Genomic DNA, 14,093 nt, shown 5'->3' with positions numbered 1-14,093 from the left:
CTATTTCCAAATATGGAAAGGAAGACAATATTGAAGATCTATGTTTTTAAATATTCTCCGGGCTGTGATTATGATGGCAAATTTGCAGGACTCCAAGCGCCCCCTCTCCTTTCCCCAAAACAGTTTCATCACTGGTACTTGAAATTCCACTCTGTGATCCATTGTTGCATACCTCTCCCAAAGTGTGTGTGTTTTGGGGGTGGGGGTGGGGAGGACAGTTCTGCAGAAGGAGGGGAGCACATGCTCCTGAGAGGGTAACACTTAGTACTGGTGGCTTGCAGCTCAGACAGGCCAACAGACACTCAGTGTGTGAGGAGTGCAGACATGAGGCTCTTAGAATCGATTTGGAGATCAATGTGTGTCCTCCATAATTGGAGAGGGCCTACCCTTCCTCCCTCCCAGTCTCTGCTCTGGTTTTCTCTCACTTCCATTAGCAAAGGAGCTGACTGTAACCTCTGAGATGCTCATTTGTTCAGTAATTCGTCCAACAGTATTTGAACACCTGCTGACTAGCAGCTCCAAGCTCTGGACCTTTCCCTAGATGGCCCGCAGACACATGCCCTCAGCTCCAGTCAAGGTCCCACAGATGCTTCTAGATATTATTATCTAAATACCAGGATTAACAATTCACTTCTGAACCCTGACCATGTGGGAGACAGCAGTTCCTCCAGGAACCTGGCAAAGTGCACATGCCAGGCAGCACGTAGCTGCTAGGTCAGGGATGATGGCGTTGCTATGGAAACTTCCCAGACAGCCTTTCCAGTCACAACCTCTAGGTTTCTTTCTTTGTGCCATTTGTTCTGAGGAGACATGTGCATAGCTCTCTCTCTTCTTTTTTCTCATCTCTGGGAGTTGTTGACAAATGGGGTGGGGAGAGGTTGAGTGGAGCCTGGATAGGAAAACAGTGGGTGGTGGGGCTCCCAGCAGACCGGTGGGACAGTGGCTCATGTCCCAGCTTACAGCCTCTGCCACTGTGGCTGGAGAAGCCCCTCAGAGATGATCGTATTACACCACACCCGTTGCCCATCCTTCTCCCTTCCCACACAGTCTGCATGGCATTTAGAAACAGGCTAGAAAAAGCAGGATTGCTATAATTAAGCCTTGCTCAGTTTCCCAGAAGAAAGGGTCAGGAAACTCTGAGGCCATACACTATAGTTGAGAGAGCACTGGAATTGGGAGTCAGGAAGCCTGGATTCTAGCCCTAACCCTGGCCCAGTATAACCTTAGGCAAGTCATTTTCATTCTCTTGTCTCAGTTTGCTCATCTTGAAAATAAGCGGACTAGAATAGAGCAATGATTCCAAAGTGTTGCATCAGAATCATCTGAGAAGCTTTATTAAAAATACAGATTTCTAGGCCCAAGTCCTGGGATTCCTATTAAATATGTCTGGCGTGGGCCCTGGGAATCTGTATTAAGGTGAATGTAAATGTAAATCATTTGGAGAGTCTGTTGATATACCTGAGATAATTAGAGACACCTTGAGAGCATTTACACCAGGACTGTGAGTCACTGAATTAGAGGTAAATGTCAAATACACTCAGATAATTGCAGAGAATATACTAAAAGTATGTCATCTGATTAGTCCCAGGACTCTATGGCGGTGATGTCTCTTACCTCATTACGTAGTATCTTTTAGCACAAGAGAAAAATGACCATCATCGAAACCCTCTTACACAGGCATGACTTCAAGGGTGCACTTTGGCATCAGGAATGAACAGACACTCATCCAGCCTCTCCAGGGTGACCAAGACCTACCAGCTGCCACACCAATGCTGAAAGAGGTGGGTGGGGAAAGAACAGGTTTCCTAATACTTTCTTGAAACTTTCTTTTCTTCACTTTAGTAAGTCCATTCCCTCTGGGTCTTTTCAGACTCTTCACTTTTTCAGTAAATTATTATTATTTATTCAGTAAATATTGATTGAATGCACATATGCAGCCAGACTCTGCTGGGACTGGGAGACAATAGAGGACAGGGTTCTAGGCCAATGATAATATGATGTCATGACTGCTATGGAGGTGCCATAGGAGTACCTAGGCGGGGTTCTCAATCCAGGCTGGCCTAAACTATCTTCTTGCCCTTCTCCTGCCTCTAGTATAAGCACTTTCCAAAGCTCAGTTTTGGAGACATAACATGGCAATTATTGGCAAAAAGATTGAACAGAAAAATGTTGGCCATGACCAGTACACTGGATGGATTGAGGAAAAGAAGGTAGCCTTGGTAGGAAGAAGCTCATAGTTGGTGATGAGAAATTCAGACTGGAGGTCAATCAGCATCAAGATGAAGAGCTCAGAGATGAATATTCTGGTACGCAGATAAAAACTAGACAGGTAGGTAAGTATTCCATGAATCCAGCAGTGGTCGTGTGAACTCCGCCTCAGGGTTCTGGGCCTTGACTAGGGTGGGGCCTTGTCCAGAGTAACTGAGAAATCAAACAGGACATCCAGGCATGGACTCAGACATAGCACATGATGGGGATGGAGGGGAAGTCAGTGAGAGATTTTCTGAGGAAATGATATTTGAGCTGAGATCTGAAGGATGTGTAAGAATTAACTAGATAAAGAGAGGAGGAAATTATTTCAAGAAGAGGAAGCAGAATATGAAGGCCCTGTAGGGAAGAGGTTATCAATGCTTGCTGCTTGAATTGAATCAATAGGTTCCCTTTCTATGGAGAATGAACAAGAGTTCAAGAACCTTACGTAATTGAGATCAACTAAGCCTGCAAGGGGGCAAAATCTGGGAATTTCCTTCCTAACCAAAGAGAATATTAATAGGTATTGTGCAGTTGATCTGAGGGCCTTGAGGTGGCCAACTTAAAGGGCCCTTCTTCATCCATTAGGGATAGCTAGCTAGCAGAAAAGGAAACCAGAGGTGCTTGGAAATAGTTATATATTTTACTTCCACAAAGGTACACATTTCATAATTTTATTATTTTTGCTTTAAACAATTTTCTTTTAATAATTTAAGAAAAGAAAGAGAAATAGATTTAAAAATATTTTCCCATATATTTACCATTTTTGGTGCTCTTCCTTCATTCCTTTAGATATTTGGTATCTCATATGGTAACATTTCCCTATAGCCTGAAGAACTTCCTTTAATACTTCTTATACGTGGATTTACTGATGATAAATTAAGTTTTTATTTACCTGAAATATCTTTATTTTACCTTCAATTTTGAAGGATATTTTCACTGGGTATAGAATCTTAGTTTGACAGTGTTAGTCTTTCAACACTTTACAGATATCATTCCATTTTCTTCTGCCTCTATTGTTTCTGGAAATAAAGTTGTCATTCTTATCATTGGTCCTCTCTGTATGTAATTGTTTTCCACCATTTTTCAGCTTTTAAGATTTTTCTCTTTCTCTGTGGTTTTCAGAAATTTAACCAATAACATAGTTTTCTTGGTATTTATCCTACTTTAGGTTTGTTGAGCTTCTTGGGTTTGTAAGTTGACGTTTTTAATAAAACTTGAAAAAAATTTTGTCCATATTTCTTCAAACATTCTTTCTGCTCAATTCTCTCTTTCATCTCTTTCTGGGATTTCAATTACCTTTGTGTTATACTTCTTATTATCTCACAAATCATTGGCATTCTCGTCCTTTCTTTCAATGTTTTTTTCTCTTTGTGAATCAGTTTGGATAATTTTTATTGATTTATTATTAAATTCACTAATCCTTTCCTGTGTATTGTCTAATCTATACTTAATTTGATCCAATGAATTAAAAAAAATTTAGATATTAAAAATTTCGGTTTTATAATCTCCATTTGGTTATTTAAAAAATAATTTCCATCTCTTTCCTGAAAATTCCCATCCCTTCATCCATCATATCCATCCAGAGATGCTTTAACATGTTTATCACTGTTATTTTTTAAAATCCTGTCTCCTAATTCCAGCATATGTTTTGCCAATATGTCTGCCAATGTGTCTATTGACTATTTTCTCTTGATTATGTCACAATTTCCTGCTTCTTCACAAGTCGATAATTTTTTAAAATTATATATTCAATATTGCATGTTACATTGTAGAGATGCTGGGTTTAGTTATCTTACTCCAAAGAGGGTTGGGTTTTGTTCTGGATGGTAGTTAATTACCGGTGGATCATTTTGTCACTATGGAGGCTTTATTTAGGTTATGTCATGGCTGGGATATTTTCTCCTTAATCCTAGGGGTTAGCCCTTAGTCTTGAGATATAGTTCTTACTCCTAAAATATGGCCCTTATGAGGTTTCAATGGAAACGTATGGCCCTCTAAATTCGTTTTAAGTTCAAACTTGAACTTAAAACTCAGTCTTCTCTGCCATTAATACAATCCTATTCCTCATCCTCTACTCTTCCAATCCCAGGTCAGGCCCTTAGTTGTTTCTGGTCTTCCCAAAGACTGGTGGTTGCAGCTTTACTAAGCAGCTTTTACCAGGCAGCTTCAGCCCCCTGGGGATTAATCACCAAGAAGAGGACTCGACTCTCTGTATACTGGAAATCCCAGACAATACAAATGCTAATGGATATGAGAATGCAAATAAATCTAGGATAGCAGGGCCCATATCCATGGGGGCAGGGACTGTGGGGATACATTCACCACCAAAGCCACAGAGCCTAACAAACTACCTGGTACATGGTAAGTACTCAATAAATATTTATTGATTAAATAATATCAAGCCAAAGCCATTATCTCTGCAGAGACATACATAGTACAATGGGCTGATTAAAATCACAGACTCCAGACCAGGTGCTGGGGTCCATGTCCTGGTACTGACTATCTGGGAGACTCTGGGCAAGCTACTTAACCACTCTGTGACTCAGTTTCTGCATCTGTAAAAGAGGGATGATAATAAAAGTAACTCCCTCAAAGGGTTGTTGTGAGGCTTAGATGAGTTACTATGTGTGATGTGCCCAGAACACTCTTTGGCATATAGTAAGAGCTACATAGTGGTTTGCCATTATTATTGTATCTTGGAGAAGCATTGATGACTAGGTATAGGCCAATGAATGAATTGTTAATGACTGAATTCCAATATCTTTCAAAATACACACAAAAGGCAATGTCACCCCTATCCCAGGTGCTACTTCACTGGGTCTGAGAGAGGATTTAGGAAAATTGCATGAGCAGGGTTGTTCTTGGTCCCAAGAAGCCAGCAAAATTATTCCCTTCTGTTTCCTAGAGAGGAGACATTTGGGAGATGGCCACACCAACTCTCTTGTGAGAGTGGGAGGGAGGAGGCGAATCAAAGTGATGCTGAGTCCACCGACCTCTAACACAGTCTGCACCTTCCTGTGGGCCTGAGACTTGAGAAATTGTCACAGTATTGGAACCTTGTGAATTAGAAATGCTTCTTCTTCAGGTTGAGACCTAGAAAGTAGGACATCTTTATTTGATGAGAAGATCACATGTGGCCAATAACAGAAGTTAGGAGTTAGGGGAGCAAAGTGTTCTTAACTATTCATCCTACTTGTAATAAAATGCATTACATTTTTTGTATCAGCCCAGGTTCAATCAGGGAAGTTGAACCACTATCACTCTGAGTATTGTGAAATAAGGAATTTAGAGGAATTATACCTTACACAATTGGAGGAGAGTCTGGGAGAGCGCAGGTCTGAGAAGTGGATTTGAAAGATCACGGGAGAGTCACTAACCAGTCTGAGTACTGGTAATTGAGCTGCAATTTGCAGGGAAATTGGGAAGATGAGCACATCCTGCAGTTGGGGGTTATCCTGCAAAGGGGGCTGTTGTAGAAGTCTGTGAAAAGTGGAGGGTTCAGCATGGCTATTGCCTCTGAGGGTTTGAAGCAAATTGTCTGGTGGTGGGATCTGGCTGAAACAAAATAAATAAAGGTTAGTTATCTTTGTCGTTATTATTACTATTATTATTATTATTATTATTATTATAACATCCCGCAATCACAGAGTGGCTTTGCTGAGAGCTATGCAAACTGGTAGTGTATAATATCTCCCTGACTCCAAAGCCAGACAGTTGCCAAGTGAGGTAAAAAAACAGGTGCTCTATGCAGCCAGGACTTCTGTCTGCAGATGAGGAGGCTGGGGTATTAGCAGCAGTGTGGGCTGCGATTGGGCTTGCTGAGAGTAAAGGGGCAGCAAGGACAAGCCCCGGGAAGGCAGAGCCTAGTAGGCAAAGTGGATAAAGCAGTTTCCACGCCAGGACCTCCCTCTCCTAATCGTGACGGATGCGGGGTGAGCTCCAGGCCTCAGCTCAGAGGCCTTGCTTCCAGGAAAACTTCCCTATTGTCAAAATTCCCTTCAACAGCCTGTGTTTGCCCAGTGAATCATGGAGTCCAGGACGTGCATATGCCATGCTGTGTAGGAATTCTTTTGCACATTAACATTTAACATTTAACATGAACATTTAACACCACTAATGATGGTGGCACAACCTTGCAAATGTAATGAATGCCACTGAACTGTACACTTAAAAACGGTTAAAAATGATAAATTTTATGTTATATATAGTTTACACCCTCCCCACAAAAAGAACCACTGGGCTTGACTAAAAGATGTGATAAAAGGCAAATCTGTATGTGGAGGTGGGACACTGAAATAATTCCCCTTTAAACTCCCAAAGGAGGATTGCTAGAGAATTCCAAAGAGTTCTTACAGGATTTATTCAATTCTGGCTTTTTTTTTTTTTGAACTTTTTATTATGGAAATTTAAAAACAAACTTAGAAAGTGAAGAGAATCAAACAATGAACCCCCTGTGAATCTAAGACCTAGGTTCAACAGCCATCAATTTTTGCTGTTCTTGTATTCCTTCGACTTCTTTTCTTTGGGGGGTATCGGGGGATAGTATTTTAAAGCATATCATAGGTATCTTAAAAGTTCATCCGTAAACACTTTAATTATTCTATTGTCTTTTAACATTAAAATTTCATAGCTGAAATCTCATTAAATGATTCATTTGGTGCTGTAAAGATTACACAAAATAAGGAGATTAGGCTAAAAGTTAGCTCAGTTCCTAAATTAGTATTTGCTTTTTCCTCCATGTTATAGGTGGTCCTGCCTTCAACAAGTTGACACCTGACCTGGAAAAACAAACCACTGATATAAAAGAAGACTGTGCAGAATTGACGTTTACATTCTCTAAACCACAAACGCTAAAGGGCAGCCAGTGCGTGTTCTGTTATGAGACCTGCATAGTGGGTGTGTCAGCTGTGCAGGAATCCAAGAGAGAGGGCTGGCTCTCTGAGCCAAGCAGTTGAAGAGGTCAAGACAAGCAAGAGGCCAGGAAAGGGTCTGACATAGACAGTATTGTCTATTTCATTTGTCTTGGCAATGACAAGTTTATGTCTCTCACTGGCAAGCCTTCGAAATCTAGATGGCTAGTCTTTTGCCCTCTTATCCTCTGCGCCATCTGACCCTGTCTTTCCTCCTATAAGCTTCTTATGCCACTGGTCCCCGTCACAGACTCTGTATTCCAGTTCTCTCCTAGGGTATGCTTCCATCCACTCTCTGTTTCTCCTACCGCAGAAACTCCAGGACACTGCTCACACTGGGCCCTGGGAAGACGCTGCCCATCAACTTCCCGCAGCCTACTGGTTCTTTAATGGGCCTGGGGTGGAGCCCACTGAGGTTGTTTGAGACCAGTGAATCTTGTACTTGCTTTTTGCACTTGAACTAGCCATGGACCTGAAGAGTCTGTTGGGCAAACCCATGTAAGTGATGAAGACAGGACTTCAGTGACTAAAAAGCAGTGGGCAGAGGAAGGAAGGAAAGAAAGAAGGAAGAGAGGAAGGGATGAATTAAGAGTATAACTGAGAATGTTAAAGACATTGGTGACAGTGGCAGAGATCCCGTGCTCAGAGAGCCCCGCCTTCCTACCTGGCCACAGGGAGAGGATAACCAAGCTATTACTTCTGGACAGATACAGTCGCTGAGCCCTGAGTCCTGCTGGACTACTGTAAGTGTAACCTTTAGGTACAGGTCACTCTCCCACAATAGTGGAGCCATGAACCCCCGGCCATCCTTGTGAATGACGGACATGTTGGAGTCGATCACAGACAGCTGTGACAATATCTTCTTCTACAAAGTGGCTGAAAAGCAGAGAAGTGATTTTAATGCATGCTGAAGTCTGAAAACCACTGGTTTAATAGAGCGGTCTTTAGAAGTAATGTATGTGTACAGTCAGGAGGCACTGTGTGCGTGTGTATGTGTGTCTGCTAGAAGGAGGTTGGGGGAAGGGAGTGGGGACATTTTCTAAATGCAAGCTGAGAATGACCTCTGAGATTTTAATACCCTCAGATCATCTGGTCCCAAACAACTTTGGGAGAGCTTAGCGCTTGTTGGTAATCATTATGTTTGGCTCCAAATCCCTCTCAACATTTTCCCCTATGACTCCAAAGTGTCTCTCCCTTCATGGGCTCATCCCTTCTCATTGGGCTTTTGGGACCCTGCCATTGTTTTCATCAGCTGTTGTAATAATATTAATGAGAGTTGCTTAAATCTATTGCTCACTTCCTCAATGTTACACCTTTATGATATCCCCATTTTACAGATAAAGAAACAGGTTTATTTTTTCCTAGATCACGCAGTAAGTGGATGGCTTCCAGGCCTCCAGGTCCATGGTCCCCTGGGCCAGATGGCCTCCATGATTTCCCACTATCCTTCGCCATCCAAGAGTCTGATTCTAAATGTTCCCTTGTGACTACCTTTCAGAGTGAGGAGGAAAATGGGGCAGTGGGGAGAGAGGGAGTGGCAACAAGGCACAGAGGTGACAAGGAGAGAGTGACTTGGGGTTGGGTGAGGATTTTGAGCTTCCTGTAGTTTTTGCCCCTGGGTATTTGACAGGGGACACGGGACAGAGTGGGGGAGGGTAGGCCTCTGAAAGAGAAAAAGCTACTAGAAGTGGTTGTTATTGTTAAGAGACCACTTCAGGAAGTCGTAAACTGTGCTGTGGTAACAGGGATGAAAATCCTGTTTGGTAGGAAAACCTCAAAGAGCAGAGCCTGGAACCAGAAGACCAGGATTCCAGTCTTGATTCTGTTTGTTAGACCTTGAGCAAGTCATGAGCTACCTCTCAGCAAATACTTAACCTAAAGAAAACAACTTATGCCAAAGTGTTTTGTAAAATGCTACACAAAAACAAGATGCTGTTCCAAAAATTGGGACACCTTCATTCAGAGGTGAGGGAATGTCTTGTACCACCTTCCTGAGACAAGGGGCCGGGCTGCTGCTTTAACCTTGAGCATTTAAAAGCAGGCACTTGAGAGATTTATTTGCAAGCTTTGCTTCAAAGTAACTTGCAGGCAACTCACTTAATTCTTTCTTACCAGGCATAGCCAAATGTACTGACATTTATCTCTGGGTAGCAGGGTTAGGGTTGATTCTGATTTGATTTTTATAGGGTTCTGCATTAAAAAAAAAAAAATCAGGGACACGTGACATAGTGGGGAGGGTTTGGGGAACCACAAGAGATCAGGTGTGGCTGGAAGATAGGATAGATGGGGAAGTGGTAAATGGGGCAGGAGCTCCAGGACAGCCTGGATGAAGACTGTTTTTGGAGGCTTTTTATCAAAGGCCGTTTGGGGACAGAACCAGGAGTGCAGTTTCCAGGCTCTCGCCCTCACGTGGAAAGCTGCTCACTCGGGTAGTAAATGGCCATCAACTGTGATTGGATGGCCATCAGCTGTGGCTAGTTGGCCGTCAGCTGTAACCAGTGACCCATTGGCCACTAACATAACTGCCGTGGCTACACTAGCAGGAAAATGGGGCTAGCAAGAAGATGGTGGCTGAGCTAGCAAGCAGCGGAGTGTGGATTGCAGATTGCAGGGAAGCGGACAGCAAGTAGCGGATCCTGTGGCTCCTACTTCCTGTGTCTCCAACCCAGCCGCCAGCGAGAATATAGTAGTGTGGCTCCCCTACCTATGGCTCTGTGGGAGTTCCTTTTTGGCTTCAACATATCCTGCGTTCTTATGTGGGGAGCAGGACAGGAGACACCGCAGGCCGCCCTGCATGACAGGCCGTTAAACCACTTGGATCTGGGTTTAAAACTGTGGTTCTCAAAGTGTGTTCCCCAGGCCAGCAGCAACGACCTCACCTGGGAACTTGTGAGAAATGCAAAGTCTCAGACCCCATCTCAGACATATTACATGAGAAAATCTAGGGCTAGAGCCCAGCTCTAGTTTAATAAGCCCACCAGGTGATTTTGATGCATACTGAAGTCTGAAAAAAGTGGTTTAACGTGTGCCCAAGTTGGGACAATGCTCTCTGCCTCCAGCGAGCTAGCAAAGAAGAGCCAGTGAACTTGGTTATCTATTAGTCCACTCTCTGTGTGGGGTCCCCAGGGTTGTTTTTCCAAGCCCTATAGAAGCCCTCGTCTCTGATATAATGGCAGTGAGTGAGGGCTTCCCTCTGAATGATTAGTTGGGGTTTTATTTACTGGTAAAGAAGCGTCTCTGAGAGACGGACTTCACAGTGCTTGCTCAAATCTAGTTGCTTCTCTCTTTGGGTTAAAGAGATTTGGAAGTAATCCAGAAGAGGTCCTCAGAAGGCACTGGGTCATCTAGTTCTTGGGTGTTACAACGTGTTCCCTGCTGGTTCTCCAGACTCTATGGTCGTACCCTCCTCGTTCCCATTATCCAAGGACAGACGCTCCCACCTGGGCCTCTCACAGAACAAGGGGTCAGGGCTGCACTGAATTGCTGTGAGTCCCTCTGACACCTCTGACTCTCAGATCCCTCACCTGGAAGCGATCTCTGCTTCACTTGCACTTATTCTACTCCCAAACTACCTGGAATTGCAACCATCCCTCCTCTATATCTTGTCTTCCTTGCAGTCTGAAATGCTTCATAACGTGCTTAGTAAAGAGCTCAATAAATGATTGTTATTATATTGTTATTATTACATTGTGTTAAACAGGGTTGAAAAGGAAAAGGGCATCCTAGGTAGAGGGTACAGCAGGGTTGGCTACATAATCTGTGGGGCCTGGTGCACAGTGAAAATGTAAGGCCTGGCTAAGGAGCTAAAAAATCAATCTCTCCTTTTTATGGGCCGACTGCCCCAACCCGGGCTGTTGGGCAACACCAAGAGATTGCAACCTCTCTGCAGGGACATGCTCAGACCTGGATCAAGGGTGGGCGAGAGGCCCCCTGAATCACCTGTCAAAGGTTATCACCAGGGCAGTGCCAGCCCAGCGCAGGGATGACTACCACCAGGTCCTGCTGGAAGTATGCTCAGCTCGGACTTTATTCACGCATGCACCCAGGCCCTGGCTGCGGCTGGAGGACAATGGAGGAATGACCCATTTGTCACCCAGGCAGAGAGTGGCAGCTGTCGTAGAATGGGAAAGGGGATATTGGGCTCCCAGGTCAGGGAGCAGGTGGCCAAGAACTCATCCCAGGAAGGTGGTGGGACCACACGTGAGCCGAGCCTCCACACCCATAGTGCATGTTCCATTGCCTCCACTGGACTTCACTTACAAGTTCAAAGACAGCATTATTCAGAATTTCAAGACATTGATCCCAGAGTATTAAACTCTAAGCCGAGGTCCCTCTGTGTGTGGAGCCCTGTGTGACTGCACTGGTTACATGCTCGTGAGGCCTATCCTGGGGGACAGAATATGTAACGATGTGGTATGTTAGTGGCCCTGCAAGATGGTCCACTGTTAGAGAGGGTAAGAGTAAGTTCTGAGGTGCGGAGGGACAGGAAGGGGTTGGGAAGGCTGAGAAGAATATAATATTTAACAGATAGGCAAAAGAGGAGCCATAAAGCTTTTATTTATGTTAAAAATATAATAATACATAATTTATATAGAAACATTTGAAACATGTGACTGTGTTAGGGCTTCTGTGACACATAATCTCAAACTGGGTGGCCTAAAGTGACAGAAATTTATTCTCTTGTAGTTCAAGAGGCCAGAAGTCCACAATCAGACTTTGCAGGTTTGGTTCCTCTGGAGTCTCTGAGAGAAAAACCACCTGGTACCTCTCTCCTAGTTTCTCCTAGCTTCCTAGTTGCGGGCAAACCTAGGCATTCCTTGGCTTGTAGACCCATCACTCAAATCTCTGCATCTGTCTTTTATCACCTTCTACTCTGTGTTTCTGTCTTCTCTTTTTATAAGGATACCAGTCATTGGATTTAGGACCTACCTTAAATTTAAGATGATTTCCTCTCAAAATCTTTAACTAATTACATCTGCAAAGACCCTTTTTCCAAATAAGGTCACCTTCTGAGGTTCTGAGGGGATGTGAATTTTGGGAGGGCACTATTCAACTCACTATAGAGATAGTAAGAGGAAGAAGAATAAGTCACCCATGCTTCTGCTACCTAATACTTTAGGGTATATCCTTTCAGTGTTTTTTTAATGCATAAATTTAACTTGGGTATATATTTTATTTAATGATGATCTGCAGTTATGTACAATTTGCTGAAAGAAATTTTTAAGCAAGGAAGGTGATCTGCTCAGGTACAGTGGTGTGTTGGCGCAGTTTGTCCTGGCTCCCAAGAGGAGACTCTGCCCATCTCATCTCAACTTCCTGTTCAGTGACCTTACATATGTTGGTAGCTTGAAATCAGCCATGGTGGGTGTTTACACTATAGAAATTGGCACATGCTACAAATCAGGGCTTATTTATTTATTTTTAGAAAAGCCAAAGTACTAGTTCATCAGTGGATATTTTTTTCAATGAAAGGGAAATTGTATTGAAGACCCAGGGCCAAGGGGTTTGGGCAGGAGGCTGCCCTGTGGGCCGAAGAGGTAGTAGAGGGGCCTTATTTGACCTTCTTCTTGGGGCATAGGTTGTTGGTGTGGCCACACTTCTTCTTGCGGCAGCTGACAGCATGGGGATGCAGGTGAATGTTAACACTTGTGGCAGCTCTTCTTATTGCAGTTGTTCTTCTGGGTGAGTTGGCGCAGGGAAGTCTCGATGATACCAACCCTGCAGATAAAGCACGAAGAGCAGAGTGGACCCTTTCTGGATGTTAAGCCTGAGAGAGTGTGGCCATCCTCCAGCTGTTTGCCCACAAAAATCAGATGCTTCTGGTCAGGGGGATGCCCTCTTTGTCTTGGATTTTAGCTTTGACATTCTAAATAGTGTCACTGGGCTTGACCTCAAGTGTGATGGTCTTGCCTGTCAGGCTCTTCACAAAGATCTGCATCTCTGAGTCTGCTGGGGAGGCTGTTCCGCCGCCTCTTGAAAAATAAACCATCAGTGGATTCTTAATGGCAGAGAAAAGAGAACATTCTAGGCAGAGAATTATAAGGCACAAGGCAGGTTGGCATGAAAGGGCTGACTTGTTTGGGAAAGCCAACCCTCTGCTGTCCTGGAGAGGGCTGAGTGGGCAGTGGTAGGTGCTAAGGCTGGAGGAAGGATGGGAGGCTGCCTTGTGAGCCATGTGAAGGTACTGGGGGTTGTATTTACAAAGATAGTCGTAGTTGGTAGATGGGTATGCTGTAGGACTGACAGCAGAGAGATTGGTTAAAGGGCACCTATAAGAGGAGAGGTGACAACCATGAGAGTCTCAACACAGCATCGCCAGGTCTCTGCGTGTGCTGGTCCTAAGGCAATTCTAACGGCAAGAGTTCCTTCTGGACCTGAGACCAGCTGGTCCCACCAAGCTTCAAAGGTCTGTTACAGTCAGAATTCAAATCCCATTCCAACATGTCTCTGGAACTCTTGGTTATAGTAAACAAATCTCCCTATAGCCTGAATCTCTTTAAAAGCAAACAAACAAATAAACAAACAGAACCTTCCCGTCTCCCTAAAATCTGGTTTTCTCTGGAGCACACTAGGCTTTTCATTCACCAGCTCCCACCTAGGGAGTGGGGGAAGGTTGTCAGAATTCTTCTAGCATCTTGTTGCTCTTAATACATTTTCCTCCACCCTCTTCTACAACTCTTTCTCCTTTGGGCCAGTACTAGATTGTCTCACTAATGAGCTCTGTGGATCTTCTTCCAAATCCTTGAGGTCCTAGGGACCCAGATCATAGTGTTTTTTGTTAGCCCAAGTTCTGTGTCATCCTGGACAATCCACCTTATGCCTGGATTCAAAGTTCCCTGATCCCACAATTTATTTAATAGATCTGTGTTAAATATGTACCTTACAAACAGAGAATACACTGTGTTTTCCAGCTTTCCTGGGATATTAACC

General features: G+C 43.8%; 1 pseudogene; it reads right to left on the bottom strand.

Moving 5' to 3' along the window:
• Window positions 1–12,714: 12,714 nt before the first annotated feature.
• Window positions 12,715–13,101, bottom strand: LOC117032740 (ubiquitin-60S ribosomal protein L40-like; annotated as a pseudogene).
• Between the last annotated feature and the right edge of the window lie 992 nt (window positions 13,102–14,093).

This window comes from Rhinolophus ferrumequinum, chromosome 13, assembly GCF_004115265.2.
Source record: "Rhinolophus ferrumequinum isolate MPI-CBG mRhiFer1 chromosome 13, mRhiFer1_v1.p, whole genome shotgun sequence".
Classification (NCBI taxonomy): domain Eukaryota; kingdom Metazoa; phylum Chordata; class Mammalia; order Chiroptera; family Rhinolophidae; genus Rhinolophus; species Rhinolophus ferrumequinum.
The sequence above is the reverse complement of the archived record's forward strand: the minus strand, read 5'-3'. Positions and strand labels throughout refer to the sequence as shown.